Source organism: Tenrec ecaudatus, chromosome 4, assembly GCF_050624435.1.
Source record: "Tenrec ecaudatus isolate mTenEca1 chromosome 4, mTenEca1.hap1, whole genome shotgun sequence".
NCBI classification, from domain to species: Eukaryota; Metazoa; Chordata; class Mammalia; order Afrosoricida; family Tenrecidae; genus Tenrec; species Tenrec ecaudatus.
The window spans coordinates 36,325,506-36,352,538 of record NC_134533.1 but is presented as its reverse complement, the minus strand read 5'-3'; the positions used below and the strand labels follow the sequence as shown (position 1 = coordinate 36,352,538).

General features: G+C 45.6%; 1 pseudogene; it reads left to right on the top strand.

Annotated features, from left to right (window-relative positions):
* Nucleotides 1-10,644: 10,644 nt before the first annotated feature.
* LOC142445783 (S-adenosylmethionine decarboxylase proenzyme-like) overlaps nucleotides 10,645-27,033 on the top strand; it is a 41,199-nt pseudogene continuing 24,810 nt past the window's right edge.

Sequence of the window (27,033 nt, the reverse complement as noted above, 5' to 3'; positions counted from 1 at the left end):
ACGAGAAGGTGACAGCTGGTCAGCTAACTCCCACTTATCTTTCAGGTTCGCCCTGAACCCCTGAACGAGATGGGTGCTCCCTGACTGAGGTTCCCATTTACATCACCTTTATTTCCTTTGTCATTACACTCATTACAGTGCAGCTGCACTTGCTTAATGAAAGCTGTCTTCCCTCCTAGACGGAAGCTGCACTCAACTATGGGCCATGTGTTTACCACTCTATTTCTACCACCTGGAACTGTGCCTTGCCCATAATAGACATTAAAACTATTTATTGGGTGAACAGATGAGTAGAAAGAGAACTAAACCAAACCAAACACATGGCTTTTGAGTCAATTCTGATTCATAGTCAGTCCAAAGGACAGAGTAGAATTGTCCTATTGGGTGTCCAAGGCTGTATGGTTTTATGAGAGCAGACTGCAACGTATTTCTCCCATGTAGCAGCTTCAGATTTGAACTGCCAAACTTTTGGTTAGCAGCCAAGCCCTTAACCATCATGCCACCAGGTACAATACATAGATAAAATCTTTTTTGTTTTCCTACTTGCTATGTGGACATAAAGAGCATTTAAAATATGAATGACATCCACTCTGTTTCTTTAGCTGTTACACATATTAGAAACTTGGGAAAATAAAATATCAAATAGGTTGTTGGTTGTTGTTGGTTGTCCTCAAGCTGACTCTGACTCATGGTGAGCTTGTGTATATTAACACAAAACATGGCCAAGTCTTGAATCATCTTCGTGATTGCCGGTATGTTTGAGTTCATTGTTGTGTTCTTGTGTCAGTCGACCACACTGAGTGTGCCCCTCATTCTCATTGGCCCTCTACTTTGGCAAACCTGATATCTAGTGATGGGCCTTCCCTGACGATATGTTCAAAGTAAGCCAATGTCCAGTGAGGTTGGATTTTGGGTTTGAGTCTTCATAGGAGAAGACAGTCACATCTTTCTCCAGTGGAGTGCATGGTTGGTTTGAACTGCCTACTTTTTGTTTAGAAGTCAAGCTCCTCACCACTGTCTTACCATCTGTGCCAGTATCGGGGCTAGAATTTCAATACTTATTTGGGGGAGATATTTTCATGCAATGTCCAGGATAGGTAAATCTGTAGAGACCAAAGATAGGTAGATTAGTGGTCACCAAGAGGATTAAGGGAAGGTTATAGGCAATGATTGCTCATGGATAGGGCGTTTCTTTCCAAAAAATTGAAAACATTCTAAAATCTGATAGAGGGGTTGATTGCGCCACTCAAGACCTCTGAATTGTGTGCTTTAAAAGGGTGAATTTTATGGCATATAAATGATATCTTAACAAATTTGTCATACAAATAGAAAAAGCTTTCTGCAAAAAAGTTTTCAAAGATAAAATAGATGTGTTGCTCTGAACAAACAAACAAAAAAACCAAATTAAAAAAAACACAAACCAAAGTAGGTCAGCATCTCTCCGTCCTGACATCTGAGAAAACTGGTGTACTGCAGAATTCCTTATACCCAAAGATGTATGCCAGTCACCCACCCATCATGTTTTCCAAAGATGATTGAGGCGATCTTTCCCGTCCCACATAGTCTTCCCATAATGTGACTTTGACACTACTCTCACTGAGCGATGGGGCCTATTTTCCCTCCCCTTGGAGCTGAGTAGAATCCTGTAATAGTGAAATGGGCCTGCTGTGCTCTTTCAAGATGTTCACTCTTGGAAATCAATCACCACATTGGGAAGAGACTCAGATGAGGCTTTCTACCGCCATAAATAGTCACACTGTTGGAAATCCACAGTTCCACCCTGTCACTAGGAGTTGGTATTGATTTGATGACAGCGAGTTTGGTTTTGGTTTTATTGAGAAAAACAATTCTTCTGTGCCTAAAATTTGGAAGGTGGAGGTTTATGTATAGAACCTGCAGGGGTCCATCATGTGGCAGGAGACCACTTGAGAGAGAGGTTCAGACATAAGGAAGCAGAGCTAGCACAGCGAGAGAGACCAAATCCTGATGATTGTTTGAGTTCCTTAATCCAAACATGCCTGAACTTCCCTGACTTTTCAGTTAGATGATTCAGGACTTCCCCTTTTATTCTTAAAGCTAGTTTAAATTATGTTTCTGTCACCAGCAAGGAGAAGAGTCATAACCAATAGAATGGACAACATTCTGGGCAGTACAGAGTCTACAAGCCTTGGCTTTGAAAAGTGTTCAGTGCTATAAAAAACAAGGACATTGCTGATTCTGTGTCCCTAAGACTATCCTTGAGAAGCCTTATCCATCAATTAGTATTAATTAGCATATCCACAAGCTCCAGCCCTTTGATGATCTAGGCACCTTCATCAACTATTTCCGCCTTCTTCTCGGGATGACCCTTGAAATTTCCCAGGTTGCCCTGACTTAAGGATAAACATGCTACACTTGTTCCCAGCAACCTTTGCTGAAGGTCGAATTCGCCCAACCCAGGGAAAACCCAGGGAGTTCTCAAGCGCCTCATCTCGAACAGAATGCCTGGTCTGCCTGGCGACTGTGAAAACATCCAGTGTACGCCTGACTAAATAAGTTAGGACTTGGTGCCAATTTGGAGTGATTAAAGGATCCCGTGAAAGCTGAACCTCTGGAGAGATGTATACATTTCTATTGTATAATCCCCCAAATTCAAAGGGGCAGAGGAGTCGCCTCATTTGATCTGAGCACCTGTGCACACCCTTGCCCCTTGGGTTCTTGGCATTAGCAAAATGACTCTCATTGTGGCGGCCAGGCTCGAGCTCTTTCCTATCCCTCTGGGAATACTTCCATAAGGTCACCTCCAGAGATTTGGTCCTGATGCATATTGGCCCTCTTGATTTGCTTAGACCTGGCTTTGCGGGGTCGAGGACAGGAGAATCAGCTGCATTCTTCAAAGTGGTTCTCTTCTCTTTTCTCCGAGTGGGAAGTCGTGATCTCAGAGGCTATGCCTTTGAACATGCTCTTCCGCCTGTCTGAAAGGGGCTAAATGTCTTCCCCTCGGTTCAAGCCCTGCTTCCCTTCCAAGGCTGTCAGAGGTTTCCTCTTCTCTTATCCCATGTGGGACCCTACTCTCTCCCCGAGACTTACTTTGAACCTTGGAACTTTTGGAACTCTGGTAGAGACGTCCTTTGGTTGATTCGCTGTCAGAACAGTGTCTGGCTCGTTAGATGTCCGGTGATGATGCTTTGACATCAAAAACAGCTTCCTGAGCTCCCCTTTCCCTTCGATATCCTCTGAGCCACTAAAACGGCACCGCACAGACCGCTTGTCTTCATCGGAACAGAAGTCAGTGATTGACCCTCTTCCCTCCTGGAGAGTCAGGAGACCAGAACCGGCAACCTGCCTCAGCACTTTCTAGCTGTGCGATCTTGGGCAAGTACGTCAGCTCCTCATTACCTCCCTTCTCCGTGAAACACCAACAACCTTGAGCCCCACCACTTAGTGTTACTGTGAAGAGTGAATAAATCCTACAGATCTTTTAGTAAACACTCGACACACAAAGAACCTAGTAACTGTTAGCTGTTGTGACTTAAAAAACAAACAAACCAAACCAAACCCAAGGCCAAGCCCATTCTCAAACCCTTTGCCACGCGGAGTCCATTTGGATGTTATAGCACACCCAAGTCCCACAGAGCGGAGCCGTGTTCTACAGCGCTGTCTTGGTTGTGATCATTAAGGCACCTGACAACATCAGAATCAAGAATCTTTAAAGAAGCGGATCTCCAGGCCTTGCTTCCACATCACCGCTGAGTGGGTTTAACTCATCAACTTCAGATTAGCAACTAAGCACCAACCATTTGGGCTATCCAAGGACCTATTACAAATCAGTATAAATCTACTGACTCTCTAATAAGAGACAGGTTTCCGGTAGGTTCTGGTTTTTGAACCTCACTTGGAGTTGACCTCTAGATGACTTGAGACAGCGTCTGCACTTTTCTGCAACCCACAGTGGATGAAAAGCAAACTCATTTTATCCATCAGCAGGTATTCGTGCCCTGTCTGCTCCACATGAGCAACTGGGGCTCCCACAGCCATGTTGTGGGAATCAGGATTAATGCTGGGAAAATATTTTGTAGTTTTGGCTGAACGATGGATTAGCCTTCGGGACTGCTCATTTCTTCACGACGATTGACTTGGCCAGCTCCCAACCCTGTGGTCAGGGCCAGGCGATGCTTTGCTTCACTTTAGGGGAATGCGAGAGTGAACTTAATACTCCTGCTTCTGCAATTTCTCAACCAGAAAGGGCTTGTAAAGGGAGCTTAAGGGAGAAGTGTGTGGGCTCACACAATGCTCTTTTTTTTTGGCTGGTAGGGAGTGGAATCACAAGGATTAGGCGGCACAGGTACTTAAAAAAGAAACAACAACAGCACAGGGACAGGACGAGGGGGTTAACCCTTTAGGAACCGAGGCTGAAGTTCAGTACTCATGAATGTTGACTCACGGCAGTGCAACGTCCAGTACATTGTCTTCCCGTAGTTCTGCAAACACAGTGTTCACAAAATAGAGCTCTTTGTTTGACTCTGGGCGGAGGCACGTTGGTGATCTTCAACACGTTTTTCCGTCGAGCAAGATTCCACGTTGGACATTTTGCTCCTTGTTGTTGTTGTTGTTAGTTGCCGTCAAGTCGGCTCTGACTCATAGCAACCCTGTGTGTAGAACAGAACGAATCACTGCCCGGTCCTTCACCATCCTCCCAATGGTTCTGTTGGAGCCCGCCGGGGCAGTCACGGTGTCAGTACATCTCCTTGACAGGCTTCCTCTTTTTCTCCGACCTCCTACTTTACCAATCATGATGCCCTTTCCCAGAACCTGGTATCTCTGGGTAATATGTCCAAAGTACCATCTTTGCTTCTCATGAGCATTCTGGCGAGATTTCTTCCCAGCCAGCTTCATTTATTCTTCTGGCAGACCAGGGGATTTTCAATATTCTTTGCCCATAGCAAAATTCAAATGCATTCATTTTTCAGTCTTCCTTTTGCATTGTCCAATTTTTACATGCATATGAGGCAGTTGAGAATACCATGGCTTGGATCTGGCCCACGATCGTCTTCAAAGTGACATCCTTGCTCTTCCATACTTTAAGGAGCTCTTTTGCAGCCCACTGTAATAAGCTGTTTGATTTCTTGACTGCTGCTTCCTTAAGCATTGACTCTGCCCCTTCGATTCTGTCTACTTGTTGAGTGGCAAACATCCGATAAGAGAAGCTTCCTCTGTAGGTCAACACGCAGCATAAATTGTCTGACAGTAGTTCAGTGATGACTGCGCATAATGCTTTTATCAAACGTGGGCACATTTTGGGAAGGACAATCCTAGCTGTAGGACTGCCTTTTGCATTCCCACTAGAAGCCAGCAACAACCTCTAGTTATTACCCCAATTGAAAATGCCCCCCCTAGTCCCAAAGCACCACAGGGGCACTACGCTTCCCCCAGTTGAGAACGACTAACTGACATGGGCTCAGTGTGTCTCTGGAAGGTCTCCTTGTTTGACGATGATGCAGAGTTGAATGTGAAAACTTTCCATACTAGGCTGGAATCCCCACAAACCATGCCCAGGCCATTCCTGGCTTTCCGTTCTTCTGTTTTCTAGTGTGTGGAACAGGACTCGACTCTCGTTTCATTCTCAGTTGTAGGCTGCAGCAGGTTGTTGGAAAGACTCTGTAGTATAGCCTTCATTTTTTGCAGCGCTTGGTCGAACTGAACTTCAGAGCCTGATGAATGCAGGGGTGATGGGCAAAAATATTTAACAAATAATACTTCAGTGCTGGCCAAAAGGAACTGTGGCTGGTCTGGAGAGCACTGCTCTAGGTTGCTGACTAATTGGGACATTCGGGGAGTCCCAGGGGACAGCCAAGGGCAGCATCTAGGGATCAACCACGTTTTAACAACGACAAAGGCAAGTCTAGAAATAATACACTATGTAGAACATTTTTGGTAAACCTGAAAATCATGGACCATATAGGGTGACCGTTCTCTTTTAGAAGTTCCCCTCTGGCTTCCAGCTGTCCCCTACTTCATGCTTGGAAGGGCTCTCTTGTCTTTGTTCGGCCGATGGTGGCACAGATTATCAAGAAAAGAGCAAGGAAAGCATCGGAGTCACCCGTGTTTCACGGAAGTGCGGCAAAGACAAACGCCTGTCCTCGCAGCCTGGCTAAGGCTTACGGCTCTAAGTGTGCCCCTACCGAGTGGAGTCACAGTTCCCCAGCTGAGAAGGCCTCTGTTCTCCAGGTTTTGGCTCTCCGAATCTTCCATCCCTGTGGGAAGGAAGGGTTAATGACAAGCATGTGGATTGTGGGGAAACAGGATACTCCAGTGTGGTATTATCTCGTCCCTCAGTCACCAAGCAGCTGCCTTGAGTCAGTTCTGAATCATGGACACTGCATGTGTCGGGTCACTTCAGCCAAGTAGCGACACCGCACACACTACTTTGGGTGTCCGTGGATAGTCATTTAACCTCTCTCAGATTCCTCAACGCACGAGTGGGGTCCACACTCACTGCCCTCTAAGGCTCTTCCAGCCCCAGAGTGCTTTGGTGCCATCTTTTTTGACCACATCTAGGGTGCAGAGGTGGACAGCTTTCTCCGATTTCTGCTCCAGGTTATTTGCTTGGACTTCTGGTCACCACTTTCCTTACCTATGTGACCAGTGCTCTTGCTGTATACTTATAGGAATTCTGGACTAATTCCACTTTCCCTTGGCTTTGGCTGGAGCCTCCTCTGGGAAATGAAACCTCTAGCCCTGGACTTGAGCTCACGGGATCTTCCATAGGATCCTGTACGGCAGCCGTGCATTCACCTTCTCTCCATTTCCACTGCTCTGCTTCTCTTTCATTCACTTACACTCACATTCTTGCTCTTTCCTTCTCGATCCTCCTTTCTTTCTTTACATCCTCCATTCCAGACCTGATCAGCTCACCTGCTTCAGATCCAAGGAAAACAACATGTTGAGGCTCCTGTCTCAGTAGCGAGATGGATGCTTTCTTTTTTTGTATTTATTTATTTAAAAAATCATTTTATTGGGGGCTCTTACAGCTCAAAACATTTCATACATCAATTGTTTCAAGCATATTAAAAAAAACATTTTATTAGGGGCTCATACAACTCTTATCACATATCCATGCATATACATACATCAAATGTATAAAGCACATCTGTACATTCTTTGCCCTAATCATTTTCTTTTCTTTTTTTACACTTTATTAGGGGCTCATACAACTCATATCACAATCCACACATATACATACATCAACTGTATAAAGCACATCCATACATTCTTTGCCCTAATCACTCTCAAAGCATTTGCTCTCCACTTAAGCCCTCTGCATCAGGTCCTCGTTTTTTCCCCTGCCTCCCCGCTCCCCTCTCTCAAGCATATTTGTACATACATTTCCACCATCATTTTCTTTTTTTTTTTTTTTACATTTTATTAGGGGCTCATACAACTCTTATCACATTCCATACATATACATACATCAATTGTATAAAGCACATCCGTACATTCTTTGCCCTCATCATTTTCAAAGCATTTGCTCTCCACTTAAACTCTTTGCATCAGGTCCTCTTTTTTTCCCCCTCCCTCACCACTCCCCCCTCCCTCATGAGCCCTTGATAATTTATAAGATTGTTATTTTGTCATATCTTGCCCTATCCGGAGCCTCCCTTCCCCCCTTCTCTGCCGTCCGTCTCCCAGGGAGGAGGTCACATGTGGATCCTTGTAATCGGTTCCCCCTTTCCAACCCACTCACCCTCCACTCTCCCAGCATTGCACCTCACACCCCTGGTCCTGAAGGTATCATCCACCCAGGATTCCCTGTGCCTCCAGCTTCCATATGCACCAGTGTACAACCTCTTCCCTATCCAGTCCTGCAAGGTAGAATTCGGATCATGGTAGTTGGGGGGAGGAAGCATCCAAGATCTGGGGTAAAGCTGTGTTCTTCATCGGTACTACATCGCACCCTGACTGACCCATCTCCTCTCCTAAACCCCTCTATGTGGGGATCTCCAGTGGCTGACAAATGGGCTTTGGGTCTCCACTCGGCACTTCACCCTTCATTCATTATGGTATATATATGCAAAATATATCTATATTATATATCATATATTATATATGCACATATATGGTATATATGCATGCATATATAATATATGTGCAATATATATGGTATATATATATATATATATATATATATTCCATGATGCCTTATACCTGGTCCCTTTGGCACCTCGTGAACGCACAGGCTGGTGTGCTTCTTCCATGTGGGCTTTATTGCTTCTGAGCTAGATGGCCGCTTGTTCACCTTCAAGCTTTTAAGACCCCAGACACTATCTCTTTTGATAGCCGGGCACCATCAGCTTTCTTCGCCATATTTGCTTATGCACCCATTTGTCTTCGGTGATCATATCATGGAGGTGTGCAGCCAATGATATGATTTTTTGTTCTTTGATGCCTGATAACTGATCCCTTTGGGACCATGTGATCACACAAGCTGGTGTGTTCTTCCATGTGAGCTTTTTTGCTTCTGAGCTAGATGGCCACTTGTTTATCTTCAGGCCTTTAAGACCCTAGACACTATCTCTTTTGATAGCTGGGGACCATCAGCTTTCTTCACCACATTTACTTGTTCACCCGCTTTGGCTTCAGCAGTTGTGTTGGGAGGGTGAGCATCATAGAGTGTCAATTTAATAAAAGAAAGTATTCATGCATTGAGGGAGTGCTTGAGTAGAGGCCCAAGGTCCTTCCGCCACCTTAATACTAAACCTATAAATATAGACACATAGATCTATTTCCCTATCTTCATATATATATTTGCATGTACCTGTCTTTGTCTAGACCTCTATAAATGCCCTTTGACTCCTAGCTCTTTTCTCCATCTCCCTTGACTTTCCTCCTGCCCTACTACCATGCTCCGTCCCCACCTGGGTTACAGCTATACCTCTTCTTTATGTAACCTTACCCTTGATCATTCCTTACCAGGTCTGCCACTCTCCCCTCACTACCATTTTGAGTCCCATGTTGTTCCCTTGTCCCTGTGTTTGTTAACACCACTTCCTTAACCCCCCCACCTCCCCCTATCCCAAGTCCCCCCGGAACTGTCGGTCCCGTTGATTTTCCTCCAGATAGTTCATCCAGCCTGTCTTATTTAGACAGACCTGTGGAGACAATAACATGCATGAAAACAAGATAGAGGAAAACAAAGCAACAGTACACAACCAGACAACAAAATAACAACAACAACCCACTGACAAAGAACAAAACAAAACACATCAAGAAAGAAAAGCTTGTAGTCAGTTCAAGGATAGTTTGCTGGCCCTTAGGAGTGTTTTCCATTCCAGTTTGTTGGGGCACCGCGCCCTGGTCCCAAAGTCCACTTTCAGCATTCCCTGGGGACCTTGCCGCTCCATTCCCTTGCTGTTCGGCTGCACTCCTCCAGTGCTTTGCCTCGGTGTGGTGGCATCAGGTCAGGTGCAATTCCCACACTGTGTCTCTGGTGCTGTCCCCTGTATCGCCTTTGGTCACTGAGGGGCCTCATGTCTCATAGTGGGGCCCAGCCATGTTGTTTTCTCTTGGATTGGCTGCTCTAATCAGGAACATCATCCTCATGGCCTGGTGGGCCAGGCTGTGTTCCACTCTCTCCTCCTCCTTCATCTGCTCCGTGTGCTCTGATCAGATATGTCCATCTCCCGGAGCTGCAGAATCAATGTCGTCCTTTGAAACAAATTCTTCTCAGGGGAGGGGCAGGAATCCACTTAATTTTTGGTGCTGGTCCCAGCCTCCCAGACCTCTCCACTGGTTCCCTACTCCACGCCGGGATATTGCATTCACACCTTGCGGCACTGGGTTGAAGTCTGGTCCCACTTTCCCTGTGGAGATATAAACAATACCCTCCCCTTGGGTGGGTTAGTGCCCCATGCCCCCACTCCCCTTTTCTTCCTTATATCCATCCTTTTGTTTTACTTTCCCCACCTCCTCCACCGTTGTCTACCATGTGCATCCCTGGTTTTGATCTGGTCTCTGCCATACTACACAGTCTTCACCCCCAAAATGTTTGTATACTGTAGCTTTTCCCCCTATGCCCCTTTTGCATTAAAAAATTTTTTAATACTTACCTCAGCGGGCTCATGTTGTACTTGTCCTTTTGTGCCTGACTTACTTCGCTTAGCATGATTTCCTCCAGTTCTTCCCAGGCTGCTATTTGCCTCATACGTTCATCACTGCTTTTTAGTGATGCGTAGTACTCCATTGTATGTATACACCACAGTTTTTTAATCCAATTATCAGTTGATGGAAATTTGGGTTGCTTCCAGCTCCTTGCAATTGTGAACTGTGCCGCAATGATCATTGGAGCACAGATGTCTGGCCTTGGTTTGTTTCTTGCCTCTTCTGGGTATATGCCCAGTAGGGGGATTGCTGGGTCATATGGTAACTCTATTTGATGGATGCTTTCCTATGCTGTGCCATTGGGGGTTGGTTCCATGATTTCTCCTTGCCCCAGTTCCACATTTATAAGTGTGCTATTAGTTCTCTTGGGAGAATTAAGCGAAGTGACACATGTAAAAACACAGCAGTGCCTGGCAAATGGTAATTTCTCAATGTTAGTTATGATGTATTTGCTACTCCTCTCCTGCCTCCACCCCCTCACAAGTTAACAGGGCTCACTGAATACGCATGCATGACGGTGATAGTTACGGCTTTGTGTCAACTTTGCTGGGCCAGGAGTCTCAGTATTTTGGCAGTCAAGTTCTAGCAATCCCTCATGATGAGACCTCCTCAAGGTGTGGCCTGCTCCCTATATAAGTAGATGCCGTGGGAAAGCTTGTTTGCTTTTTGCTGGTTCTGAATCCTGCATCTGGTTAATTTACTCTTGCTTCTTTGGACGTGAGCCTGCAGCCTACCATATAGCTTGCTGATCCATGGGAGTTATGGTTTTTAAAAAAAATTGTGTGAAAAAATACCTTTCAGTGCCCTAACCAGAAACTCAGGTTTCCTTAGTAACAATTCGCTATTTTCCTTCCCTCCAGCTCTTGACAACCACTAATGAATTTGTGTCTCTATGCAATCACCTATTCTAGATAATTCAGATAAGTGTGGTTGAGTAGAATTTTATTTTATTCATTTGTCTCTAAAACCAGAAGCCTGACTGCCAGCTCTAGATTCTTTTGACTCTGTAGCCAGAGTCCTATCACCTGATCTGCTGATCTTGCGTTCATCAGTCCACACAGCCGCTAGAGTCAGGAACAACTCCAGATGAACTTTGAACCTACCTGCCTCTATAACTGTATAAGCCACTTCTTTGATATAAACCTCTCTCTTATGTATACATATAAAAGTTTCATTGGATTTGCTTCTCTAGAGAATCCAGGCTAAGACAGTGATAAAGTTGATTATTAATCTGTTCTGGGAAGTTTACATCATTTTTCCTCTGAGCATATAAACTATATTAGGCTCTTATTTGCTTATCTTTGTTTGTTTCCTGAAAACATGTATTTCTCCTGCCCATTTGGAGTTCCATGACCACATCAGATTTCTTAATAGTTTCTTGTCTTTGCATTTAGTTGTCCCTGCGTCTGACTTGCCCTTCCCTAGCCTCCCGTCGTTATCTTTTGGCATGGTGAGACAGGGAAGCTCCCATCAACAGATGCTTCAGGAATTGGCTTGCATGCTGCCACCTCTGGGAAGCTTTTCCTAACCACTGCCCCTCCCCAAGTTAGTAGTAAGCACTTTCTTGTGCTTTGGAAATACCATTGCAAAGGGCTGATATGATGGTCATATAATTATTTCTTGTTGTTTCTCTAAACTGGCAGTTCTTTGAAAATAGAAAGTGTACTTTCTTTTTATTTATTTCTTTGTTTGTTTTTATAATTTTATTGGGGGCTCATACAGTTCTTATTACAACCCATCCATCCATCCATCCATCCATTGTGTCAAGCACATTTGTACATTTGTTGCCATCATCATTCTCAAAACATTTTTTTCTACTTGAGCTCTGGGTATCAGCTCCCCATTTTCCCCTCCCTCCCTTCCCTCCCTCCCTCACAAACCCTTGATAATTTAGAAATTATTATTCTTTTTTCATGTCTTACACTGACCAATGTCTTCCTTCACCCACTTTTCTGTTGTCCATCCCCCCGGGAGGGAGTTACATGTGGATCATTGTGATCGGTTCCCCCTTCCTCCCCAAGTATGCTTTCTTTATTCATCCTTTCGTCCTCAGCAGCCAAGCCAGTTCTTTGGTACATAACACTTCCTTAGTTAGGGGGAAATGAGGGAAGGGCATGGGAAGAGACCTCCTAAGAACATAACGGAGCAATGACAGTGTTATTGCAGTAAAGGGCGCTCATTTCACTAAGAGGAAAAGGTCTCTATTCCTCATTCAGGGCCTATTGTTTTAAACTTAGGTTCAACAGTAATCATTTTGATTTTTAAATATTTGTAGCTGATAGAACAGATGAAAGGGCTAGGGAGAAACTGCTGAAACACAAATACTAAAAGCAGATATGACATTTGGTCTCAGATAACGACAGATACAGAACAGCCTCTTAAAGGCCTGATCAGGCGCTCGAGCACAGGCCCATTTAGAGATGGGAAAGCAGCTTCGGACTGCACAGGATATGTCTATAAATGTCCCACAAAAGGCATGCCTGGAGCCACTACAAACTGAAGTTCTATTCTGTCTACTCTGCTTCAGAAAGCACAGCATTGAAACATCCCAAGCCCGTGGTTGTTGAGTCCCTCCTGACCCATCGTGACTCTATAGGACAGAGTAGAATTGTCCCACAGGGTCTGGTGGTATAGGGGTCATGTACTGGGTTCAAAACTGCCAACCGCTCCATGGGAGAAAGACGAGGCTTTCTACTCCTGCACAGAGGCCCTCCGTGGTCTACCCTGCCCTCTAGGGTCACCATGAGTTAGAATCAGCTGCACAACACTGAGTTTAGTTTGGAATCTCTAGGGAAGCCGACAGTCACTTCTTTCTCTTACAGAGCAGTTGGTGGGTTCGAAGCACTCGTCAGTTCAGTTAGCTCAGACACTCCCCCATTGGGTTTAAACGGAGGAAACATCAGCCTTCTAGCAATGGCATGGGGTGCTTCACTCACCACGATGCGACCTAGACATGTGAACACATTTTGACAGTGTTGCCAATCTAGAGGCCGAGCTGCAATCTCCTGAGTACGCATGGGCCTCGAGGACATCTTGCCAGTAAACAGTGGTCATGAAAAGATGCCTCAGAACACTGTGCTTTTCAGACTCCCCTCGTTGGAGTTCTGGGGTCCTTAACAGTCTCTCCAAGACAGGTGCTGGGGTGCAGCACCACCAACCTCGTTGGTCTTCTCTTCAAGGTGCCGCAGGTTGGCTGTTAGGGTAAGTCATTTTTTAATTAAAAAAATTGTGCTTAAAAATATGCAAATACCGACACAACGGCTGGAGCCAAAGTGTGTGAACAAGTAAATGTGGTGAAGAAAGCTGATGGTGCCCGGCTATCAAAAGAGATAGTGACTGGGGTCTTAAAGGCTTGAAGATAAACAAGCGGCCATCTAGCTCAGAAGCAACAAAGTCCACATGGAAGAACACACCAGCCTGAGTGAGCGAGTGGTCCCAAAGGGATCAGTTACCAGGCATCAAAGAACAAAAATCATATCATTGACTGCACACCTCCATGATAGGATCGCTGAAGACAAATGGGTGCATAAGCAAATGTGGTGAAGAAAGCTGATGGTGCCCGGCTATCAAAAGAGATAGTGTCTGGGGTCTTAAAGGCTTGAAGGTGAACAAGCGGCCATCTAGCTCAGAAGCAAATAAGCCCACATGGAAGAAGCACACCGGCCAGTGCGATCACGAGGTGCCCAAGGGACCAGGTATAAGGCATCATGCAAAAAAAAAAAAAAAGATGTAAGTGTGTGTATGTGTATATATGTGTATATGTATATATGTATGTATATATATGTATATATATATCATATTAAATGAAGGGGGAAGTGCAGAGTGGAGACCCAAGGCCCAAGTGTCGACCAATGGAGATCCCCTCATAGAGGGGTTTAGGAGAGGAGATGGGTTAATTAGGGTGTGAGGTAGTATCGATGAAGAACACAGCTTTCCCCCGGATCCTGGATGCTTCCTCCCCCCAACTACCATGATCCGAATTCTACCTTGCAGGGCTGGATAGGACAGAGGCTGTACACTGGTGCATATGAGGGTTGGAGGTACAGGGAATCCAGGGTGGATGATACCTTCAGGACCAAGGGTGTGAGGGACGATGCTGGGAGAGTGGAGGGTGAGTGGGTTGGAAAGGGGGAACTGATTACAAGGATCCACATGTGACCTCTTCCCTGGGAGAGGGACAGCAGAGAAGGGGGGAAGGGAGACTCCGGATAGGGCAAGATATGACAAAACAACGATGTATAAATTACCAAGGGCATATGAGGGAGGGGGGAAGGGGGAGGGAGGAGGAGAAAAAAAAAGGACCTGATGCAAGGGGCTTAAGTGGAGAGCAAATGCCTTGAGAATGATTGGGGCAAGGAATGTATGGATGTGCTTTATACAATTGATGTATGTATATGTATGGATTGTGGTAAGAGTTGTATGAGTCCCTAATAAAATGTAAAAGAAGAAAAGAGAAAAAAATGATTAGGGCAAAGACTGTACAGATGTGCTTTATACAATTGATGTATGTATATATATGAACTGTGAAAAGAATTGTTTGAGCCCCAATAAATTGTTAAAATTAAAAAAAAAAAAAGAAACAAAAAAAATATGCAAATAGGGAGGGAGGGGAAAAAAAGAGGATCTGATGCAAAGGGCTTAAGTGGAGAGCAAATGCTTTGAGAATGATTGGGGCAGGGAACGTGCGGATGTGCTTTATACAATTGATGTATGTATATGTATGGATTGTGATAAGAGTTGTATGAGCCCCTAATAAAATGTTTTTAAAAAATGCAAACAGTAGGGGGAGAGAGGGGAAGCCAATTGAAATGATCAATCTCTAATTACCACCCTCCCTGCCCCAGGGGGAAAAGCAGCAACAATGTAGGTGAAGGGAGCTAGTGGACAGTGTAAGATATGAAGATAATAATAATTTATAAATCATCAAGGGCTCATAAGGGAGGGAGGGCCGGGGAGGGAGAGAAAAAGTGAGGAGCTGATACCAAGGGCTCAAGTAGAAAGAAAATATTTTGAAAAGGATGATGGCAAGATATGTACACATGTGCTTGAGACAATTGATGTATGGATTTTAAAATATAAATTGTTTTATTGGGGGCTCTTAAGATGTATGGATTGATATAAGAGCTGTAAGAACCCCCCCCCCCCCGCCAATAATACGACTGCTTAAAAAAGCTGCTAAAAACAAAACAATGCAAACCTTTGTCATCTTAACGAGTTGTAATGTACAATTTAAACACATTCATGACCTTCGGCATTCTGTGTGACCATCATCACTATCCAGTTTTAAATACGTCTCAATGTCCTAAACAGATACACAGTAGCCCTGAAGTAACAATTCCCCATTTTCCACAACTGACGAACGTGTGTCTAGGAGCACTTGCCTCTTCTAGAGAATCGGGATAAGTGTAATAAGGTAGGATTCTACGTGAGGAAGGAGTCCTTGGCTCAAAACCCAAGGCCACAGTCCTCCTAGGCAAGTGACGTGGGCGTCCAGATGTGGGAGGCCTTGAGTGACAGCATCGGCTGAGGGAGGTCACGTCCCAGCTTCTGGACCAGTGACTTTACCTCTCTGTCTCTCAGTGTCTGCATTTGCAAAACGGATGTAGTAAACACTACCTGCTTTGTCGGGCTGTTGTGAGAACGGAATAGTTAAAATATGGACAAAGTGTAAGTGTAAAATACACAAGCTGCTCAGGTGCCTACCATGCAACAGAGGCTGTTCCAGTGCTGGCGCGGTGGTCAGTCCTGGTGGCGCAGGCACTGGGCGGTTCCTCACAAGGTCAGCGATTCAAACTCACGAGTCGCTTATCAGGTGGCCGTTTGTTCCTGTAAAGATTCCGTTTCAGAGATTCTGTAGAGAGTGCTATGAATCAGTCAACTCCATGGCAGTAGATTCGGTGATCAACCCTGCCAGACAAGAGGTGGAACTTGAAAATCGGTTGCTGACTTCTGAGCTTGGAAAGACAAGCGGGTGCCGTGTGGAGAGAGACAGGGCAACTTAGTCAGGAAAGCAACCCCAGGAGGGCGAGTGCGCCTGAGTTCAGGCCTGCCTGGGACCTAGCACCCGGGAGAAGCACAATAGATGGCAAATGTGTGGGTCATCAGCTGCCGCCCACATCAGCAGCCAGTGCCGTGAGAATGCCAGGGTCTGGGGGAGATGAGGGGAGTGACAGAGAGGGTGGCTGGGTAGAGGTCTAGCGCACTCATCTTTCTTGAGGACATGCTCAGACCTGGCTCTTGGAAGATCTGGCAGTGGTGTGGCGTATACTGACGTGAGAATGGGCAGTGGCAAGGACAGAGGCAGTGGCTGCTGTGGAGGAACAACTGGCAGGGCGGGGCGTTAGGACACAGGAGAGGGAGAGACTGACAATGGCTCTGGAGTTTCCTGGCTTGGGCAACTGGGTGGATATGAGGTGTTAGCTAAGATAGGGATGACAGGAGGGCGAGGAGCAGGTTTGGCTGGGGGAAGTGGCAAGTTCACTTTCGGGATAGATTACATTTGAGGTGTCTAAGGGAAGTCAGAGGAGCCCTGGTGACGTAATGGGCCACATGGTGGGCAGCTAACCACGTGGTCATCAGTGGGAAACCACTCCTGGAGAGAGTTTCCATCTGGGAAACCATGGGGGCCGCTCTTCTCTGTCCTAGAGGGTCCCTATGAGTTTGAATCAACTTGATGGCAGTGAGTTTGGTTTTGGGGGTTCTAAAGGGAAGTGAAGGTAGAGGGATTCTGTAGGTGGCTGCATGGACGTGTCTGGAACCCAGAAGAAGGGGCAATGTTAGAGGTATGAACCCTGGGAGTGTAGTGGGTTCAGATTAGGCTGCTTAGCGTGAGGTCGGTGGTTTGAATCCCCCAGGGGCTCCCCAAAAGAGTGATGGTGCTCTTGGCTCCCATAAAGATGGAGCCTCCGCAAGCCACGGAGCCAGTTCTACTCTGCTCCAGACAGTCGCTGTGAGTGATGACAGACCCCCTGGCAGTGGATTTGGCCTTGACTTGGACTTGCAAATGAATGTTGAAGCTGTGGGGGCAGTTGAGTTCTCTCAGGAGCGAGTATAAAGTCAGAGGCGGAGAACAACAAGAATCTGGGAGGCACCGACAACACACGGGGCAGGCCCAGGAAGGAGTTCATTCAAGAGCCCCGGCAGGGTTGCCCCGGTGAGCCCATGTCTTTGGCATGAGCAGCTGGGTTGAGGACAAACACCTTCCAGAGGAGCCCTTCCTAGGACTTTTCACCCCTGATAATTGATCTGAAAAACATCAGCGCTCTCAAAGGGATTTATGGCCTCGGAATCAGAGAGCTTTAGAGTTGGAAAGAATCTCAGAGATTGTACGGTCCAGTGGTTTTGAATATAAAGAATGGGAGGGGCTGTTTAAAGCCGACATCCCTTTAAAAACTGAGACCTGATGCCAAATCCTAATAGATGATAACACGATAAACATACGGCTGCTCTCATGGAGGGTGGGGCTGGGAGTCTTCTTCCAAATCTCTCTGCAGCCTTGGTACCATTCCCCCAACTATTTATTAGGTACCAAGGCTCCACCGGAAGAGTCTGTGGATGGTACAAATGGTTAACACCACGGGCTGCTCGCTGAAAGATGAAAGGCTCTAGTCCCCCCAGAATTGCCTTGAAAGAAAGGCTTGGCCATCTGAGTCCAAAATAGCGCCCTGGAAAGCTCTGGAGAACACCATCTACACAGGGGTTGTTTTGCATCGACTCCGTTACACGTGTTTGCAAGGTATGCAGCAGGCCCTTTGCTCGGCTCTGAATTTAGCCATGGTCAGAAACCCAACCCTGCCTCTGGAGTTCAGTGGTTCTCCATCTCGACTGCTTGAACCACATGGAAGCTTTCAAGTCTCCCTCGCTCACTGAGCACCGCGGAAGAACAGGCTGGGGATCTGGTTCTGCAAAATCAGCCATCATTGAAAGCCCTGTGCAGGGAATTCCACTGGGACCCACATCGGGTTGCCAGGAATCAGAATCCATTGGCGGCCACTGTTTGGTCTTGGTTGCTATTGTGGGTGGAGGAAAGTTTAAAAAAAAAAAAAAAAACAACCCAGCCTCTGTCCTATCATGGAATCAGAATCCCCAGTAGCCGTGGGATCCAGCCTTCAGGATTTTAAACAACGCCCCCGGAGAAGCAGCTGGATAGAACAATCCAGTGAATCCAAGGACAATTTAGACCCCACCCCACCCCAATCTTGGAGCCAGTCCCCTCCCTTGGTTTTATCTAGGAGGGTCCTGGAGCCCAGAGGAGTTGAGGCGGCTTCAGTGGACAGTGACCAGGCTGGGCCTGGGACTCCTTGGCCAATGTGTTTTGCTTCTTGTACCACCCACGTGGCCTCCGCCCACACTCTGTGCTGTGTGGCCCTTCACCTGGTTGATCACTGGGCTTTGATGTGAAGTACAGCCGGTGAATGATCTGCATTGTTCTCTCTTCACACCGGGGCTGGCTTCTTTCTCTTTGAAAACCCAGTTGAGTTCTTTCTCTAAATGGGGTATTCTTCATTCAGAGGTCGCACAATGGGCCTCTTTCACTGGCAATCCAGTCTTCAGTAACAGAGACTTCAGGGCCTGCCAGCCAGGCTCTTGGGAAACTGGCATGCACCGGCTTTTGGAAGCCACCCGTGGGCACCCACTGATGTGGGAGCGATAGAGCCTGCAGTGGGTGGCGGGCTGTGGGAGAGCCGCTGGTTTCTCTGCTGTTGCTCTTCCATCAGGGCAGCCTTTGCTCTACCTGGCTGACCATGCCTGGCATCTGGTGGCTGCCCAGTTAAAGCCGGGAAGGGCTTCGAGGTAGCCGTGTGATTTTAGCTTAGTGGTCTGATCTCTCTGAGCCTCAGTTTCAGGCTGAAAAATTAGAACTGTAAGATGGTTATGCTGATGAAATGACACGGCATGTGAAGTGTGGAGCACCCGTGACGTGCCAAATGCTCGGCGAAAAACACAAGACATCACCTTCAGTTGCCCTCGAGTCGAAGTGCCCTTCCACCCATTGCCCGAACGTCGATTCCAACCCAGTAGCCCTATTATAGCATTTCCGAGACTGTAAATCTGTAAGGGAGCAGACTGCCTGGTCTTTCTCCCACAGAGTTCCTAGTAGATTTGAACTTTGGACCTTGAGATTAGTAACCCAACCCAGTAGCCCCTCTGAGTGGGTTCAAATGGCTGGCCTTTTGGTCAGTCTCTGAGTGATCATCCATTTGCAATACACAGGATCTCCTTACACATCCCTTCCCATATACCATGTTATGTGACTCATAGGATTGGATCAGCAACTTAGATGTTGTGATTATTCCTGGTTTCTACATGAAGATACCAAATCTCAGAGAAGCAACCTGCCAGATGACATAAGTCATCAAAAGGGTTGGACTTTGACCTCAGGTTATATTGATAGGGCAATACAGACATTCCTAGACATTGTTCTCAATTCCGAAGGGGGATGAGAAATGAATGCATGGGAATGGGGAAGACTTTTCTCATGGCTTAGGGACTTGTACTAAGAACCAGTATTTATTTATTTAAAATAATTTTATTAGGAGCTCTTACAAATATTATAACATTCCATAGTTCAATCACATTAAACAGTATTGTACGATTGCTACCAGAGTCAGTTTCAAAACATTTTCTTTCTTCTTAAACTACTTGATATCAGCTCCCCTTTACCCCCTCCCTCCCCCACCGAAACCTTTATTATTATATGTATGTTTTTGACACATCTTACTCCATCCAATATATCCATTCACATACAATTCTGTTGTCCATTCCCCTCCAGCGCTTTCAGGTCTCCCCCTCCCCCCTCACTTCCTGTTCTCCCAGGGAACCCTGATTCCTGTTACTGTTTCTGAAGGGTTATCTATCTAGGCTTACATGAATCGAATATCTTAATTATACAAATGAACATACCCAAGTCTAACATGATTAATGAGGTGAAACAAGCAACAATCATTGTTTGAAGAACGAGAGGATAGTGATGTGGTTCATCAGTGCTATGCCACACCTGGATTCATCATCCCTTCCACGTGGCCCTTCTGAGAGGGACTGTCCAGTTATCTTTCAGGTGGGTTTTGGATCTCCACTACAACCCCACCTCTTCACATCAATTTGGTTGCTTGTTTTTGAACTTCTGATACCTTTTCCTGTCGATACTTCATGATCACACAGGCTGGTGTGCTTCTTCCATGTGGGCTTTGTTGCTTCCCTGATAGATAGCGCTTGTTTGACCTCAAGCCTTTAAAACCCCAGAACCTGCATTTAAGCAGGAAACTATGGGGTTTCATTCTTGGAACAAAAGAAAAGGCATTCATTTTTGTTGGGGGGTCAACTCTGTGCCAGGTACCATGCCAGCGTCTTTTCTGATAGGTATGAATTGGCAAGGAAAGGTTAGGGACTTTTATTCCTATTTGGGAGGAGCTCAGAGAAGTAAGTAAGCAAAGCACCCAATGTCAAGTGGTCAGCATTGACTACTGGACTTGGAATCAGGATCGGTCTGAACAGAGACCTCTGCCCTTTCCCCAAGTGCCTACTAGGTGTGCCCTGTTGACCCTGAGAAATCCACTCTGCAGTTTCTTCCTTCGAAATGTCATTTCTACTCCTTAGATCTCACACGTGGTTGCTCAGGCCGTTTCCTCGGCAGTAGCACCGAAGGAGAGAGACTCTAAGACTGAACCTCAATGCATGGGAAAGCTGGACAACGAACGGGGAAAACGGAAAAAGAATGGATACCTTTGGATTGTGGTGTTGATGAAGAACACCAGACGGACAGTGGGCTGCTGGAAGAACAAACAAATAGGAGGTAGAAAAAAGTGAGCTAGACGGCTCTCCTGGTGAGACGTTGTCTCATACATTTGGGCATGTTATCAGCAGAGAACAATTGCTGGAGAAGGCTATTGTGCTTCGCACCGTAGGGGGTCCATGAAAAAAATGAAGAAAACCCTGGAGGAAATGGAGTAACACAGTCTGTGATGGTTAGGGATTATGTCATCTAGACACTCTTAGGGAAGTGTAGGGGCAGAGCCCAACCTATCCATTGAGTCACAGCCTGATACCACCTCCTTGGTGTCATAAACCTTTTTGTATAAGAGAGAGAGACTGAGCAGAGTCGAATCCTTTTGGACCCTTGGCCTTCTGCTGAGCTAGATCTTCTGTCAGTTTCCTTGGTTTTTTGTTGATTCTCCTGCTGATTCCAGGAGCCATCAGCCAACTAGTGGTGGTGGATTCATTTAGCTGGCTGACTTGGAACCTCTGCATCCATCAGCCTATACCCCCAGCAGCCCCTGCTTCATCATCCTGTTTCATGTTCATCAGCTTCCACGCATCAGATGCCTGACTTGAAGTAGATGACACTTACCTATTTCTACAACTGCATTTAGCTATTTCTATAACTCTCTCTTGATATACCCTCCTTTCTATAGACAACACATACAAACACCACTGATTCTGCTTCTCTAGAGAACCCGACCGAATACACAGTGGCTGCAACAATGGGTTCAAACATCACAACAATTGTGTGGAGAGTATAGGACGAGGCAGTGTTTCATTCTGTTGCACACAGTGCTATTGAGTCCAAACCTGTTCAATGGCATCTAACAATGACAGAAATCATAACTAAAGTTGATTGAACACTGTGTTCCAAGTACTCAACACGTCCCAACACCGTCCTAAGAGGAATGTGACACATATCCTCTCATTTAATCCACACAGGACCCTATAAGGCTGGGATGGTCACTCTTCTGGACTTGCAGATGAGAAACTGTATCCCAGATTAGTTCACCAGTCTGCTGCAGGTACACAGAGTTGGGTCCAGAGTTGTTTATTCGTTCTTCTATAATCAGAGTTTTGGGTCATTTTCATGTTTTTGCCATTACGGACATTGCTGCCATAAACATATGTATATGTATGTCTGTGGTGTTTTCTTTGTGTCTCTAGGGCATACATCCAGCAAAGGGATGGCAGGATCATCAGGTAATTGTATTGGCATTTGCTTAAGGGAATGTCATACTGATTTCCATAGTGGTTTATAAGCCTATAACCCCATCAGCTATGGATGAGCATTCCAGCCACTCCATATCCTCTCTAAATCCTTTATTATTTTTTAAAAAATTGTTGCTGAAAGTGCCATTATGAGGTGGCATCTCATTGTAGTTTTAATTTGTATTTCTCTTAATTCTAATGAACGTGAACATTTCTTTATGTGGTTGTTGGCCACATGGATGTCTTCTTTGGTAAACTGTCTATTCATGGCCAACAAACATATGAGAAAATGTTCCTGATCATTAGCCATAGAGACATGCAAATCAAAACAACTATGAGATACCACCTAACACCCTCAAAGATAGCCCAATTCACAAAATCAGAAAGCAACAAGTGTTGGAGGGGCTGTGGTGAGATAGGAATTCTCATCCACTCCTGGTGGACCTGTAGGTATGTACAGCCACTAAGGAAATCAATTTGGCAATTTCTCAAACAGATGGAAATAGAGCTACCATACAATCCAGCAATCCCCCTACTGGGCATATACCCAGAAGAGGCAAGAAACAAACCACGGCCAGACATCTGTACTCCAATGTGCATTGCGGCACAGTTCACAATCGCAAGGAGTTGGAAACAACCCAAATTCCCATCAACAGACGAATGGATAAAAAACTGTGGTACATACATACAATGGAGTACTACGCATCGCTAAAAAGCAGTGATGAATGCATGAAGCACATCGCTGCATGGGAAGAACTGGAGGAAATAATGCTAAGTGAAGTAAACCAAGCACAAAAGGACAAGTACAACATGAGTACGCTGAGGTAAGTTTTTAATTTATATTTAATTTATATATAAAGAGAGAACAGAAAGGTAAGTGCAAAAGGGGCACAGGGAAAAAGGTACTGTATACAAACACTCCATGGGTGAGGTTCAGGTAGTACGGCAGGGGCCAGACCAAATCCAGGGATACATATGGTAGCCAACTAAAACAGGGGTGGAGGGAGGAAAGGGGAAAGAAAAAAAAAGATGTGTGATGGGGGAATAGGGCACTGACCCACCCAAGGGGAGGGTATTGTTTGTGTCTCCACAGGGAAAGAGGGACCAGATATAAAGCCAGTGTCAGATGAATGCAGTGTGCCGGCAAAGAGTAGGGAGCCAGTGGAGGGACCTGAGGGCTCGGTCCCCATTCCAGATACATGGACAACTGCCCCTCACCCCAGAAGAATTTACTTGAGAGGATGGCACTGAAGATGCAGTTAGGGGAGAGGGATATGTCTGATTAGAGCACATGGAGCAAATGAAGGGGGAGGAAGAGAGAGTGGAGCACATCCTGGCCCATCAGACCTGGAGGATGATATCCCCGCTCTGAGCAGCCAATAGACAAAGTGGACAATATGGCTGATCCCACTACGAGACACGCTGTCCCTTGATGGCCCAGGGCCCTAAGGGGGACAACACTGGAGACTCAGTGTTGGGACTGTCCCAGACTGACCCTGTGACACCGAGGCAAACCACTAAAAGCATGCAGCAGAGCAGCTGTGGGAGCCGAGCAGGGAGCCCCTGAGGGAGTACAAAGGACAGACTCTGGGGCCAGAGCATGGCACCTCATCGGACCTGACTGAAAGACATGCCTAGAGATCAAAAATCAGACCTTGATCTATTTACAGGTTTCTCTTTCTTTTAAAAAATTTTTCTTTTAATTTATTTTTCTATGGGCAATTGGTTTCCATTTTTGTTGTCATCACTGTGTTCTCACTCATCGCCTATCTTGTTATGTCTTGATTTTTGGTGCATATTATTATCTCTACAGATCTATCTAGATAAGATAGATAGGCTGGATGAATAGTCTGGAGGAGAAAACAACGGGACCAATGGTTCTGGGGGGACATGGGAGAGGGGGAGGAGGGGATAAGGAGGTAGTGCTGACCAACCCAGGCACAGGGGAGCAATAAGTGATCCAAAATCAGTGGCAAGGAGGGTGTGAGAGGCCTGGTAGGGATTTAGCAAGGGCAAGGTAACCGAGAGAAATTACTGAAACCCAAATGAAGGCTGAGCATGATAGTGGGACAAGAGGAAAGTAAAAGGATATAGAGGAAAGAACTAGCTGACAAAGGGCATTTATAGAGGTCTAAAGACTGAAATGCACATATGTAAATATATTTATACAAGAGTGTGGGGAAACAGATCTATGTGCATATGTTTATAAGTTTAGTATTAAGGCAGCAGATGGACATTGGGCCTCCACTCAAGTACTTACTCAATGCATGAACACGTTGTTCTATCAAATTGGCATTCCAGGATGCACACCTTCCCATCACGATTGCTGAAGACAAATGTGTGCATAAGGAAATGTGGTGAAGAAAGCTGATGGTGCCCAGCTATAAAAAGATATAGCATCTGGGGTCTTAATGGCTTAAAGATAAACAAGTGGCCATCTAGCTGAGAAACATCAAAACCCACATGGAAGAAGCACACCAGCCTGTCTGACCACGAGGTGTAGAAGGGACCAGTTATCAGATATCAGTGGGTGCCCACCTTCCTGATACAATCAATGAAGACAAACGTGTGCATAAGCAAATGTGGTGAAGAAAGCTGATAGTACCCAGCTATAAAAAGATATAGTGTCTGGGGTCTTGGAGGATCGAAGATAAACAAGTGGCCATCTAGTTTAGAGGGAACAAAGCCCACATGGAAGAAACACACCAGCCTGTGTGACCACAAGCTGTTGAAGGGATCACGTATCAAGCATCAAGGAACAAAAAATCATATCATTGTGAATGTGGGTGAGTGCAGAGTGGAGACTCAAAGCCCATTGGTAGCCAACTGGACACCCCCTTACTGAAGGGTTGTGGGAAGGAGATGAGCCAGTCAGGCTGCAGGGTAGCAGTGATGAAACATACAACTTTCCTCTAGTTCTAAAATGGTTCCTCTCCCCCACTAGCATGATCCCAATTCTACCTTATAAATCTGGCTGGACCAGAGGATATGCATTGGTACTGATAGCAACTGGAAACAGTGAATCCAGGACAGATGACTCCTTCAGGACCAGCAGTGAGAGTGGTGATGACTGGAGGGTAGAGGGAATGTGGGGTAGAAAGGGGGGACTGATTACAAGTATCTACATATAGCCTCCTCCGTAGGGGATGGACAACAGAGAAGAGGATGGGGAGGGGGGAGACGTCGGACAGCGTAACATATGACAAAATAGTAATGAATGATGAAGGGTTCATGAGGGAGAGGGGAGTGGGGAGGGAGGGGGAAAATGTGTAGCCGATATTAAGGGCTCAAGTAGAAGGCAAATGTTTTGAGGATGATGGCAACAAATGTACATATGTGCTTGACACAATGGATGTATGTGTGGATTGTCATAAGAATTGCACAAGCCCCCAATAAAATGTTTTTAAAAAGTGTCTGTTCATGTCTTGTGCCTGTTTTTGATTGGCTTATTTGTATTTTTATTGTGAACATGCTGTAGTGCCCTATAGATTTTGGAAATTAACCCTTTATCAGATATAGCATTACTAAATATTTTCCCAATCTGTGGGTTTTCTTTGGACTCTTTTGATGTGCATGCATGTAATAGCTTTAGAAGGCCACAGTCATTTATTTTGTCTCCTATAGTGTAGCTATTTTTCATTCTGTTTGCTTGTGTGTTTATACTCTCTGTCAGTGTCCTTAGGTTTTTTGCTGGTGGTCTTTATGGTTGTGGGGCTGATATTTGTACGTGGTATGAGGGATGGGTCCTGTTTCATTCTTTTGCAGGTGAAATAGCACCAGTTATTGAAAACCCTCTCTTCCTCACTTAAGGTGTTGTAATCCTTTATAAAAACTTAGGTGTCTGTGGGTACTTGGTTGCATTTCTTTCACTTCATTTTGAGGAAGTAATTATTCCCGGTTATGGAGTCTCAGCGTGAACCTGAAAGAGTTAGTTCTTCCTTTCCACACTTTTCCATGGGCCGGGTCTTTGTTCCACGTGGCTGGGAGCACGCACTCATCTGGGCTCTTAGGTCTACCCAGTCTCTTTGGCTTTCTCAGGCCCCCGCTGAGTTCCCTGCCTTCCCTTCAGAAGGTGGGAACACCCTTTGCAGGAAGTATGTCTTTTGCTCTCTGTTGCTTCAGTATCAGGTTACACCCTTCTTTGTAGATCTCCCCATGTGTCCTCAGACCTTGGATCTGGGAGCCACATTAGGATGTTTTCCTGAGTGACAGGAGAAGGAGAACGCGTGCATGTCTTTGGCCAAGTAGCACCACCAGCCCAGCCCGTGCCCTGAAGAGTTTATCATCACGAGTGGGCCTCAGGGGTGCGACTCCGTGCTGTCTCGTATCTACGCCCCGCAGCTGAAGCTTATACACTGCAGAAAAGAGACCGACTTTCCCCCAAAGCTTAAGATCATTCTCCTCATTTTCAAAAGGAGGTAAAAAGGAGGGTTCATGGAAACTTCATGAAAAAATGGAATGAAAGAAAATGGAATTTTTGGATGAACTTTTGGAAGCCCATTTGCATAGAAGCCCATTTGCATAGAAGCATTCTTTTACCTTTCATATTTTCTACTTAAAAAAGAAGTCCAGGAAGGAAAAGTATGTTTGGAGACTGATTATGGAAGCAATTGTGCAATTTTGTTTGACATGATTGAACTATGGATTGATACGACATATGTGTTAACTCCAAGTTACAGCAAATTAAAAAAAAAAAAAGCACAGATCCAGGAATGGGTTTTGGGATCACTCGCACTTAATCCTAGCTCTAACTTAAGAACAATTAGTGTGTTAGTCTGGGTACTTTAGAGAAACAAATCCACAGAAACTCATGTATAAGAGAGAGTTTTATATAAAGGTTAAGAGCACATCAAGAAAACATCCCAACCCACTGCTGCCCAAGCCCACAAGTCCAACATTAGCCCGTATATCCAACAACAATCCACA